Consider the following 12,957-nt stretch of genomic DNA (forward strand, 5'->3'; position numbering starts at 1 on the left):
TTTTTGAATAATGTACAATAATTATGATGATGATGATGATGTTTATGGATGGTTTGTCCCAATGCCAAACACTGTGCTAAGTACCTTATCTATAGTATATTTTACCACTTAATTCTCACAATAACCCTATGCAGAAAGTACCATTTTAGAGATGAGGAAACTGAGGCACCAAGGGATTCAGAAGCTTAGCCAAGGCCACACTGCTGATGAGGAACTAGGAATGGACCTGGTAGTCTTGCCAGGACCAAAACTCTTAACCAGGAGTTTATACCTAGAAGAGATCATAAGGTATATAAAATTGTTGCATCGTGGTTTTATTTCCTTTACCTCTATAACCGAGTGGTTTTCCCTAATGTTATGTTTCTAGGGAAACCTGGACCCACAGAAATTGCATGTGCATTTTTTCCCAGGAGCAAGATCATAGCTTTTATAAATTTCTCTAAGGAGTCCATGACCCAGAAAAAAATCATAATAGGTAATGTCTATGTTTGTTTACTCTTTAAGGTTAATTTTTATTTACATATTCAACAATTATTTCCTGACAGTGATCAAAGCATTGGGCAGAGGGGCATGGTCTTCTGCGTCCAGGGGTCCCAAAAGTATGTTCACACATCATTATGATGGTCGCCTCCAATTCTGAGATTTTATGAATCTCCAGGCTGCTGCGTCTACATCAGTCTGTGGTTATCTGTCCTTTTCCAGGTTACCTAGAGTCATGGCCACACAGTTCAGCACAGCACTATTTTAAAATTAGTCCCTATGTATTAATTCCTACCTTCTCATTTGTATCAAGCATTCCTTATAGGCAAGGATGATGCTCTCCACATTTCTGGCATCTCTACCCAGCCTTTCATCCAGGGATGGGCAAAGAGCAATTACTTAGTGGATGTTCTTTGAACATTCTTCAGTAAACCTGGTGCAGAGAAACGAATCTGCAAGATAGAGATTCACCTCCCCCCACCTCTGTCTCTGACAATTGTTTGATAATTAGAGATCGCGTAAGTTAAGTGTCTGTCACATAGGAGGCTCTTGGTAAATATTTGTGTATTTTGTTTCTGAGTGGTCTCACCCCACCCCCACCCCGTTGGTTGGACCAAGTCAAGAGGGACGAGAAAGTGTTTCCCTGCCTGCAACCCCCAAATGGCCCCTTCCCGGCGCTGAGCTGGAGTCAGAGAGTGGCTTTTCCCCAAGCCTTTCCATCTCTACCATCTGCGCAGCCAACTGTTCTCTGGCTGCAAGCTTCCCACTTGCAACCCCGCTAAGCAGGTGTGGCTGACGCCTGCCTCTTCTCTGCTTTGCATGCGGATTCTGATTGTGTTTGACAGGCTGCTCACGATGGAGAGAAAAAACCCCATGAATTGGATTAAATGCTCTTTGTTTAGACTTTATTAGCCAAAGAGGCTGCTGCATCATTAAGTGCAGAATAAGCTATAATCTCACATGGAGGCAGAGACTCAGCCCTGTGAAACACAGCCTTGCTTCCACGTAGGATGGTTTGGCAGGGAGGTGGGGGCAGGAGTAGTTCCTAATTTCCTTGCGGTTTTGAGGAATCAATGGGCGCAGACACAGAGAGATGTCCTTTCCACCTTTATCCATCCAAATGACACTAGGAAACCAGATCACTTTGGCGGGTTGCTTACTCTAAGATTCATTTTCCCCATTTGGGAAAGTATAGGGCTGTGATAAGGATTAAATTTAAAAAAAAAATTTAAAGAGTAACGCAGTGCTTTGCATGGGGTTGAGCACTCAATATGTTTCAGCTAATATAAATTAATAATAATAGTTATTATTATTTTATTATCATCGTAATGATTACTCTTCTTAAAATTTAGACCATACAGAGAAGTCCCCAGAGGCCAACCCTTCTTAAGTTGGGATTCCGAGATAGAAATTTTAAAATAATAGAATCCTGGAAACTTCTATTTCACGTCAGTTAAACCAAAGAGAAGTGCCTTCTCCAGCGAGAAACAGAAATTCAGTCACAGTAGAGGAAGATTTAAGTGGACTGGTCTATGTTTATTCATGATAATGTAGATGAAGTGTCCTGAAAAAACAAATAACTTTTCTTTTTTAGATTATACTGTTAAAAATACAAGTACAAACAAAGACACTTTTAAAATTCATCTCTTTGTCCCAGTTTATTAATCTGAAACTTTCTTAGTTAACAAAAAAAAAAAAGAAAAAGAACTTCTGCACTGAAAAGAAGTCCAGTCTGTCTAATGTGGCTGAGATGAGTAGACACAGTCTCCTCCCTATTTAAAAATATCTTCCCCTGCTCATTACCCTGATGCTGAAATCCCTGCTTCTGACAGCTGTCCTTCTTCCTTGCCCCATGGTAGACATGCAGCAACCATGTGTTGAATAAATCCCAGATTCTCCTTGGGCTGACACTACCCATTGTGTCCAGCTACAGTCTTCCTTGAATCCTCATTTATATTAGCATAGCTGTATCTGCTTTCTTTTGGAGAGTGTTTGCCTGGTATATCCTTACCATGTTTTTACTTTCAATATCAATTTATTCTCACATCTAAGGAGTAATTTTGTAAACAGAATATATCTATATATCTATAGCTGTATCTATCTATTTCCAATTCTGACAGTCCCTGTCTTTTAATTGGATTCATTCATCTATTTACATTTAATATAATTTATGATATATTTAGGTGTAACTCTACCACTTTACTATTTTCTGTATTTGTCTCATTTATTCCATTTCCCTCTCTCTCCTTTTCTTGATTTCTATTGGGGTATTTTGTTATGCCATGTCCCCTTCTACCAAAATAATAATTATGCATATTTTTACTATTCTTTTAATAGTTAGAGATTAGAGCATGTGTCCTTGACTGTAGTAAAATATGAATTATTGTTCTCACTCATTTCCTGATATTTAGAACCTCAGTATACTTTTGCTCCATTTACTCCCTCTTGCCTTCTGTTGTATAATTGTCATATATTTTAATTCTGCATATACTTTAAGTGACATAGGACAATATTATCTTTCTGTGCCTTCAATAGACACACATTTTACACATACATCTAATCAAATTTTTCTGTTGCTGTTCATTCCCTTCTTCATTTCCATGCTTCCATCTAGAATAATTTTTCCTGAGCCTGAAGAACTTTAATTTTTAAGTATTTCTTTCAGTGTAGATCTGCTGTAAATTACCTCAGGTTTTGTTTTTCTGGAAATGTCCTTATTTTGCCCTCACTTTTTAAATATATTTTTGCTGTAAAGAATTCTAGGTTGGCAGTTACTTTTATTTAATGTTTGTATTTTGTTTTTCATCTTTTTCTGAGAATTAGCATCATACTTATTGTTATTTCTCTGAAGATAATGTTTTGTTTTGTTTTCTCTTCTCTGTCTGCTTTTAAGATTTTCTCTCTTTGGTTTTCAATAGTTTTACTGTAATGTGACCCAGTGTGGTTTTCTTTGTATGTTATCTTACTTAAGTTTGTAGTGCTTCTTGAATCTGTGGGTTGATATCTTTCAACAGTTTTAGAAAATTCTCAGGCATTGTTTCTTCAAATATTGCTTCTGTCCCTTTCTGTCTGACATCCAATTCTGATATCCCAGATACATGCATGTTAGATCAAAACACTGTGTCCCATATGTCACTTTTCTGTTTTTTACTCATACTTTTTCTCTCTGATCTTCTGTGTAAATGCTTTCTACTGATTTATCTTCTAATTCATTAATACTTTCTTTGTATATGACTGCTGTGTCAGTTAAACACTATTGCAATGTTAATTTCTTTTTTCCAGTCTAATGTTTTCCTTAAATTAGCTTCTCTGCATTTCAGTTATCTTTCTAAATTGTTTATCTTGTCTTTCATATTTTGAAGATACTAATAACAGTTGTTTTTCAGCCCATGTTTAATGTACTATCCAATACATGGATCACTCCTGGTTCCATTTCTATGGTCTATCTCTTCTATTGGCCTCACATCTTTGTATACATAGGAAGTTTTGCATGAACACCATACCACATATACTTGAAAAAATTGTAGAGGCTCTAGATGTTGTTGTCTTTCTCCTGGAAGAATTTATTTAGCTTCTAACCAGAAGTTCAAGTAGGAGCAGATTATCTAAATACAATCAAGCATCAAGATGGTTCAAACTATGTTTTAGGATTATAAGAACGTTTCCATTTCATTTCAGCTCTCCTCCTGGGGTGTAATCCTTCCACTGTCCCAATAAAATGCCTGTCTTGTTTACTAGAGCTTCTCCACTCTGTCAAATCCTGAACCCCAATCCTTATCTCCTCTGAACTTTTGGCATCTTCTCAGGCTCCCAACAGTGACTTTCTGCCTGGTGTTTCTGCCTCTCATTCTGGCCTCCATATATAAATAAACAAATAACTCAAGGGGAAAACCAGCTTAGACTCTCAGACTCTATTCCTCTATTTACCTTCTTTCTGGTATCTTACCCACTTGGGTCCTGGCTGTCTTGATAATTCTAAACTTCCTATTTGCTTTACTTTTTGGTCTCCACAACCCTATGAGACTGATGAAGTGGCTCTTTGTTGATGCTCTCTACTCAGATTCTTAAGCTTACGGGGCTCACCTCAGTGGTCTCCCTTCTCTCCAGAACCTTGCCACCATCACCCCCAAGTCATAGCTGCTGTGATAACTATCAAATGCTTTCTATTATAACACAGTATTTTTAGTTGATTCTGATGGGAGTGTTGATCTGATACAAATGTGTTTGTCAGAACTGGAAATGGATATTTGGGTCTACATTTCAAGCTGCAGAATTTGTTAGACTCTCAAGTTTCTAGTGAGGACACGATTTTCTGTATCTCCAAACTGAGTCCCAGAAGCCTGAAGGAAATGTCCCTCGAAGTCTTGAAGTTTCACTCAGAAAGCCCTCGGATGACGTCCCGCTTGGTGGCAGCGATGGAAACACAGACAGACGAAGCCTCTGATTTTCAAGAATGCCGTCTGGTCCCCTGGCAGCTTCACACCACAGTCTTTCCTCTTCGGAGAGAACGCCTCGTTCCATATGTTCCCCCAGACGGGAAGCTCGATTTAGGGCCTCTTTCCAAAGGCAACTGCGGTTTCCCACATGGATGGTTGGGAGTTTTGTTTCTTCCGGCTTTGCTGGGAGTCATTCAAGGTGAACTCTCCTAGGTGTTTGGAAGGCTGTGCCTTTGGAAGGCACGGTGCTGGCCTCCAGGAGTCAACTGTGGATTCCTCTCTCAAGGTCCCAGTTCCTCATCTTTCAGACCCAGGCACTGTTCCAGACCCTTTCACCTCAACATAATATATTTGAAACCTTCCATTCCCTCACTTCCATGGCCAACGTGGCTGACCTCTCCTCCCTGCATTCTGCCCAGCTCCTTGCCTCTGACCCAGCATCTCTCACCCTGAGTAACCACAAACTGGTATTTCTTTCATTTAGTTTCTCCCACTGCAAACCCACCCCTACAAGTCAAACCGGCTTCTACATGATATTTCTAAACACACACTTGGTCATGCCGGTATCTGTATTTAAAATGTTTTAACCTTATAGGCAGCACATTTATACTTCCTTTGTGGAAGGAGAAACACACTGCAGCCCCTCTGCAGAACAATTTGTGAATATATACCATGAAAAAATGCACATTCTCTTACCCTGAAATTCCAATTCTACTAATTTACCTTCAGAAATCCTAGTCAAGTATATCCATTGCAACACTGTTCACAGTAAAGATTGGAAAAAGCCTAAATGATCATTAACTGATGCTATTTAAATAAATTATGCTGACTCTAGCAGGACTGCCATGTGGCTTCTTTTTTTTTTTTTTTAAAGCATAAGGTGGACACTTCAGTGCTTTTATGGATCAATTTGCCAAGATACCTTTTTAAGTGAAAAAATAAAACCAAGTTTTCAAACTGGGTAAATAGGATAATCCTTTATATGTTTCCAAAAAAGTGACAGAAAAATAGAGATTTCTTCACTTATGCATCATCTGTCTTTCCACACTAAAGCCTCTGTTGAAAGACTTTGTCATTTATTCTATCTTCTGAATAATAATAAGGGCTCAGTAAATACTTGTTGTTTAATATATCAGAGAAAATGGCCTGGGTACTTATCTGTTGTGTCATGGTTTGATTATGATTTTGAATCCACTTGTTTATGACCAAAATGAAGTTGTTTTTGAGAGTGAAGTGGTTTTCGAAAATGAAGTTATTGTTTCGATATAAAAGGGAAATTGTGTGCCAGGATGTCATCATCCACACCTGTGTTTGCCAGTAATCCCTCAGTAGCTCAGCTGCTGACAGATCCCGGGTGGGGCTTATCGATAAGAACATGAGGACTTCCCTGGTGGCGCAGTGGTTAAGAATCCGCCTGCCAATGTAGGGGACATGGGTTACATCCCTGGTCTGGGAAGATCCTACATGCTGCGGAACAACTAAGCCTGTATGCCACAATTACTGAGCCTGCACTCTAGAGCTTGCAAGCCACAACTACTGAGCCTGCATGCCACAACTACTGAAGCCCACACGCCCTAGAGCCTGTGCTCCACAACAAGAGAAGCCACCGCCATGAGAAGCCGTGCACCGCAATGAAGAGTAGCTCCCGCTTGCTGCAACTAGAGAAAGCCCATGCGCAGCAACGAAGACCCAAAGCAGCCAAAAATAAATAAATTAATTTAAAAAATTTTTAAATCTTAAAAAAAAATAAGAACGTGGGAAGAAGCAACTATGGGGAGGGGACATTTAGACGATAAATGCTCAGAGTTTGTGAGGACCATTTAAAAGTGTTTGGTCTGGGCAAGACTCCCCTTTGCTGATCTCCGTAGCTCTCCGAAGACCTTGGGGCATTAGCTCCTGCCTTGGTAAAGGCGACTCTTTTACCAGCAGTGGCAAAAGCCATGCTGCGGCTCTTAGAAGAAGAGCATCTTCCCCACCGACAGCGGTGCCATCATTCCCTAGCAACAGGGATGCTTCACTTTCCTTTCCCCAGCAGCTGGGTATCAGCTAGTGGCTGGTTAAGCTGACTCTCCCAAGAACTAACTCGTAGAAAGGTACACCTCAACTAAATATGGACTCTATTTCTTTCATCTCCACTTGCCTGGAACGATAGTGTAATTAATCTCTCATTGGTTTGGAGTATGTTATTTCTTTGTTGGTTTATTAAGAGATATTATCCTGTATGCAATTGGCTTGTGAAATCATTATAATTCCCTGAACCTGAACCTGTGTTAAAGAAACTATTCACACAGATAATCTCAGTCTCTGAGCATAATTTGTCCTGAAACAAAACACTGGGAGTCTGGGGTGAGAGAGACTTGCTTTTCGTTGTTTACCGCCCCTGAAAAATATCCTTGAGTGTAGAAGCTCCAATCAGCCTCATTTCCCATCTCCCCACCATGTACTCTGACCACTGCCCACCCCAACATACTCACCCTGTCCTGAACACACAGGGTGTGTCCACAGCAGAACACATCTGATCAGTTTCCTTGGCCTTGCACAGCCTTCTCAGATCTTCCACTAAACTCCTGCCCATCCAGCCTTAATCAGACTCCATCCCTTTGGTTGCAAACATGCTTGTTCCTTCCTCTGGATTTTTTTATCCCTTCTCTTTAGCACCTCTCAGGTTATCTATATCTTAACTATGACCCTCTCCCTAAAGGCTGCAATGTTCTACCCAGACAAAGACCAACTCCTACTTATCTTCACATAAGGAGCCCAGAACAGTGCTCAGCAAACCGTAGGTGGCAATCAGTATTTAAGAATGAATGAGTTTCATGAAACCCCCAAAATGGAAACAGCCCAAATGTCCATCAACTGATGAATGGTTAAATAAAATGTGGTATATCCATACAATGGAATGCTGTTTGGCAATAAAAATAAATGAAGTATCTATATCTGTTGCAGTGTGGATGAACCTTAAAATCATTATGCTTCAGTGAAAAAAGCCAGTCATGAGGGACCACTTATTATATGATTTTATTTACATGAAATGATTAGAATAGGAAAACCCATAGATATCGAAAGTAGGTTGGTGGGTTTCTGGGGCTGGAGAGGATGAAGGGTACGGAATTGCTTTTTAAGGAAATAAAAACGTTCTAAAATATTGATGGTGATGGATGCACCACTCTGCAAATATACTAAAAGCCATTGAATCGTACATTTTGAGTGGGTGAATTGTTTGGTATGTGAGTTATATCTCAGTAACGCTGTTTGAAGAATTGAAAATGAAAAGAATGAGTGAGAGAAGGGTGAATCATGAACCAGGTTAATACAGGTTAATGGGGCATCTCAGTAAATAAAAAGCCTCTCTCACCTGACTCCCTATACCTGCCAAGAGGGTCCCTCCTAAATTACTGAGTTATTTATACAACAAATAGCATCAAGGCTATTGTGTGCCTTCAAGAAGTTAATCTAACAGAAATATCCTCTGCCATTGGAGAGCTAATCACTTAGGGTAATAGCCTGATATTTACCAAAGTATTATCCAAAGAGCTTTATTATTGTTATTATTACAGTTGTGTTAAAAGCTAGAAAGGAAAACATCAAAAGCACCAGTAGAGTAGAAGAATATTCCTTGTCTGGTCTGGATGAGGCCCCAATGGTCAGGTAATTTTCATTGGACGTTTGGACGTTTTCTGTTAACACTGCTTGACCTTGTCTCCTCACAAACTAACTGAGCTTTTAGTAAAAGAATGCAGAGCCAGCCAGTGTGTGCTTGGAGTCTCTTACCGTCACTGCTGGGATGGACGGCCCTACCTGGGGCACTGAGGAGTACCTGGAACTTGGCCCTGACACCATTCTTTGATACTAGTCTCCACATCCTCCTTCCAATGCCCGGCTACATGGATAGATAGCTTTAATTACACCAGTCCTTAAGGACATTTACAGGCCTTCACTGAGGCATTTCATTTCCTTCTGCTAGGGGCCCCCAATGCCGGGTGATATAATTCAACAGAAAACTTCCCCGGGAGGAATTTTGAAAACTAAACCTCCAACTTCGCTGACACTGCAGGTGTTCACTGAGCTGGGCCCACTTCGCTTCTTTTCTTAGGGCCAGTGATTCATAGCTTCTGGAGCTCATGAAAATCTGATCAGGCTAGTCTTGGACTGAAACTCCTGTATTCCCCATTGTCTCCAGTATAGATTTCAGATTCCTACAGATGACAACACAGTCCTTTGCATTAACCCTATCTGCCCCCTCCCCTCCAGCCATGTCCCTCACCATCCTCATCTTCACCACTAGCATTAGTACATCCTTCTGAGATACTACACGTTGTACTTATCCTTGGCATGAATGTTCCATCTCATCCCCCCAACAACCCTCCAAGGCTGGGAGTGTTCTTATCTCCATTCTACACATGAAAAAAGAAAAAAAAAAAAAAAAATACAGGGAGGAAATAACTTCCCCAAGTCTTATAGCTAATAAGTAGTAAGATTAGGATTTCAGCCCAGGCAGTCTGACTGTGATTTGAATCACTTCACTATTTCACATGAGCAATACCAAATGACTTGCAATTCACCCAATGTGCAATTTTCTCATGCCTCTGGGCAGGAATGGATCTGGTTTTCTGTAGGGCTGAAAGCATATACAGTTTTGCAGGCACTCTTTAAGGAAAAGAAAAAAAGTACTAACAAAAATTTAGGTATTTATAAGGGAAAAGAATCTGAAAAAGAATAGATACATATATATGTATAATTAAATCACTTTGCTGTACACCTGAAACTAACACAACACTGTAAATCAACTATACTTCAATTTAAAAATCCAATTTAAAAAATTCAGGTATTAATATGAATGCTTATTTTTGAAGAATAAAAAGATGGCAAATTACAATTTTAAAATGCTGAGAAACATCAGAAAGTTTTCTTAAAAATCCAGAAAAACAACACTATTTCTATCATTTTCTCTCTGACATATATGTCCATCGTATGAGTTTCCTACATTTTTTGAGTTCAGACTTATGGATCACTTCCTCATATGCCCCAAATTTGGGGATGTCATTTTCTACAAGGAGAGTGGAAAGATAATTCAGCCTTTCTCCAAGGGCAAAGGTTGGTAAACTGAGGCCTGAGGTCAGCTGCTGTTTTTGTAAATAAAGTCTTTTTTGGCACACAGTTACACCTGTTTGTGTACCTCTGTTGTCTATGGCTGCTTTCTTGCTACAAGGAGTTAGAGTTGAGTGCTTGTGATAGAGAAGGTATGACTACAAAGTCTAAATTATCTACTATCTGGCCCTTTTCCATAAAAAGTTTGCCAATTCTGCTCTAGGGCAGTGGTCTCTGAAGGGAAGAACTTAAGAAAGGTGCTATGAAACTTAGTTTCATTGACTTCTTTTTACCTATTTTTGCTGCCTCTGGGCCAGAAATCCATCCACTCTGGGTTCCTTCTTTGAGATTTAGCTCAGACATGTTCTCCCTTAGAAAAGCATTCCCTAACCCCTCCCCACCAGCCCACACCAAGAGCCACTCCTCTGTGCTCCCACACTCCCATTCAATACCCCTTCATTTATTATGGGGAAAACAATCATTTCTCTAAGCTTCCCTCCAATTCAAGATTGGAAAGATGAGGATGTGGTTTGACCAGGCAGGGTCCACACTGATTTGAAAAGAGTGACACATACGACTAGCTGCCTACCTTGTATCCATTCTCCTTTCTTACTTAGTCGCAGAATGTGATTTTATTCTGAGCAGTGTTGTGTCAAGATCAAAGATTACATTTTCTGCCTCATGGTTCTAGTCAATGAGATACAAGTGGAAGTGTTGTGTGGGATTTTGAAAAGGGTTACTACTAAGAACTGCCTCAGGTTGGAGGTAACTCCTTCTTCTGTCATCACCACCCTGTCTCCTTTTGGCTTCTTATAATATAGATGCAATGGCTGGAACTCCAGCAGCCATCTTGGATTATGAAGTGACTTTGCAGATGGAAATCAGTATTAAGGTTAGCAAAATAGAAACATAAAATGTACTCTATGTCCAAGCACACCCAGTAGAGCCACCATAAAAATCCTGAACTATCTACTTTCAAAATACTTTTATGTTAATAAATAAATTCTTGTGTGTTCGAGCCACTGTAAATGAATCTCTGCTCCTAGCAGCCAAATGCAACCCCTAAGTGGTACAGGAGACAAAATTCTTAGGTTATTTAATCAAATAGGGTGGGAGGGTGAGAAACACTTTAGAACTATTGAACACAAAAAATATTAGATTTCTTTCATATGATTTTACAAATTAATGATAATTGACATTCTAATCAGGCACTAAACAAATTGTGCTATGAGAGAGGTTATCTTAGGATATGTTTTCATTAGACAATGTTCATTGGTGCCAACTAAGAACTGTAACATATATGAATTTAAGCAAAAAAAAAAAAAAAAAAAAAAAAGAAGTGGTGGGGTTATTTGGTTCCTGTCACTGGGAAGAATGGAAGTGGATCCAAGGCATCTGATAATGTCATTATCTTTTAGGTAAGGTTCTCACTCCCTGTTCCAATAGCTTTTTCCATGTGACTGGGAAGCAGGGAAGCATAGCCAAAAGAAGCCAAGGTGTGCAGTACTTTCATTTAGAGGAAATATACTATTTCCTCTCCCAGAATCCATGTAGATAAATCCCAGGGAAGATCTCTGATTGGCCAGCTAGGATCACATGCCCACCCCTTGTACCATGTAGTATTGGCAGGGAGGAGTATGGGGATTGGCCAGTCTGGGTCACATGCATGCCCATGTGGTCAGGGGACAGAATACCATCATTGGCAGCCCCTCTGGAATCATACAGGATACATAGTCAAATGGATAATGAGAGATGAACCATGTCCCAAAAAGATGGAGAATAAGATAAAACCATAGTACTCACTACCCAGTGCATGGCTGTAAGCTCTCTGAGAACAGAGGCCAGTTCTGTTTTTTATCTAATGTCTCTGGCACATGGTGGACATCTTATGGGTGTTTACATCTTCATCAATGAACACTTAATTTGGGTATTTTGTAATAATAGAAACAATAGCCATTTGTGAACCGCCTCCTATGCCAGCAATTTTTTTTTTCCATTTAGTCCTTCAAACAATTCCAGTTGCTGATGAGGAAAGTAAAGCTCAGAGTCATCCAATAATTTTTCTAAAACTACAGTGAATTCAAACTTCATTTTTATCCAAATACAAAATCCATGCTTTTGCATGACGACACACTGCCTCTAAAAGTTTTCAGGGTGGTACACCTTATCATAGATCTGTGTTTGTTTTGTTTTGTTTTTTTCAAATCATGTTGGAGAGGTGGGGAATTTCAAATCTGGTTGCCCGTAATGATCACCTTGTATGCTTATACTGGATCCTAGGCCTTGTTCTTGTTAATTTTGATTTAGAAATTATGGAGTAGGACCTGGTAATCTGTATTCTAGCAACTATTGTGAAATACTACAAGCAATCGAAACACACAGAAAACAAAACATTCATGCATTTACCACCAAGCTTAAAAATAAAACACATCATGTGTAATTAAAGTCCTCTGTAATCCTCTCTGATGTCACTGCCGTCCCCCCCCAACCCCCCTGCCATAGGCAATAGCCTTTATCCTGAAGCTTGGGTTTACTATTTCATCTATGTTTGTACTGTTACTACATATGTATGTCCATATGTAATATATGGTATCTTTTTGCATATTTTATACAATATGCATTAACTCCACATTCTCTTCCACAATTTTCTTTGATCTCTCAGTTGTATCTTTTGAGATGTAATCACATTGATGAATGTAGTACTAGTTCATTTGTTTTCACTGTTGTATAATATTCCATTGTTTGCCTTTATTTACCGCAATTTATGTATCCACTTTTTCTTTAATGTACATTTAAGACGTTTACAAATGGTCACTTTTACAATGTTGCAGTGAACATTTTTGAACATATCCCCTCATTCACACCCATGATACTCTCTAGATTGTATTCCGAGGGGTGGAATTGTTGGGTCATGGGGAATGGTGAGTCTGGTTTTTTTCAGAACTGCTCAGTC

The sequence above is a fragment of the Eubalaena glacialis genome, chromosome 13 (genome assembly GCF_028564815.1).
Source record: "Eubalaena glacialis isolate mEubGla1 chromosome 13, mEubGla1.1.hap2.+ XY, whole genome shotgun sequence".
NCBI lineage: Eukaryota > Metazoa > Chordata > Mammalia > Artiodactyla > Balaenidae > Eubalaena > Eubalaena glacialis.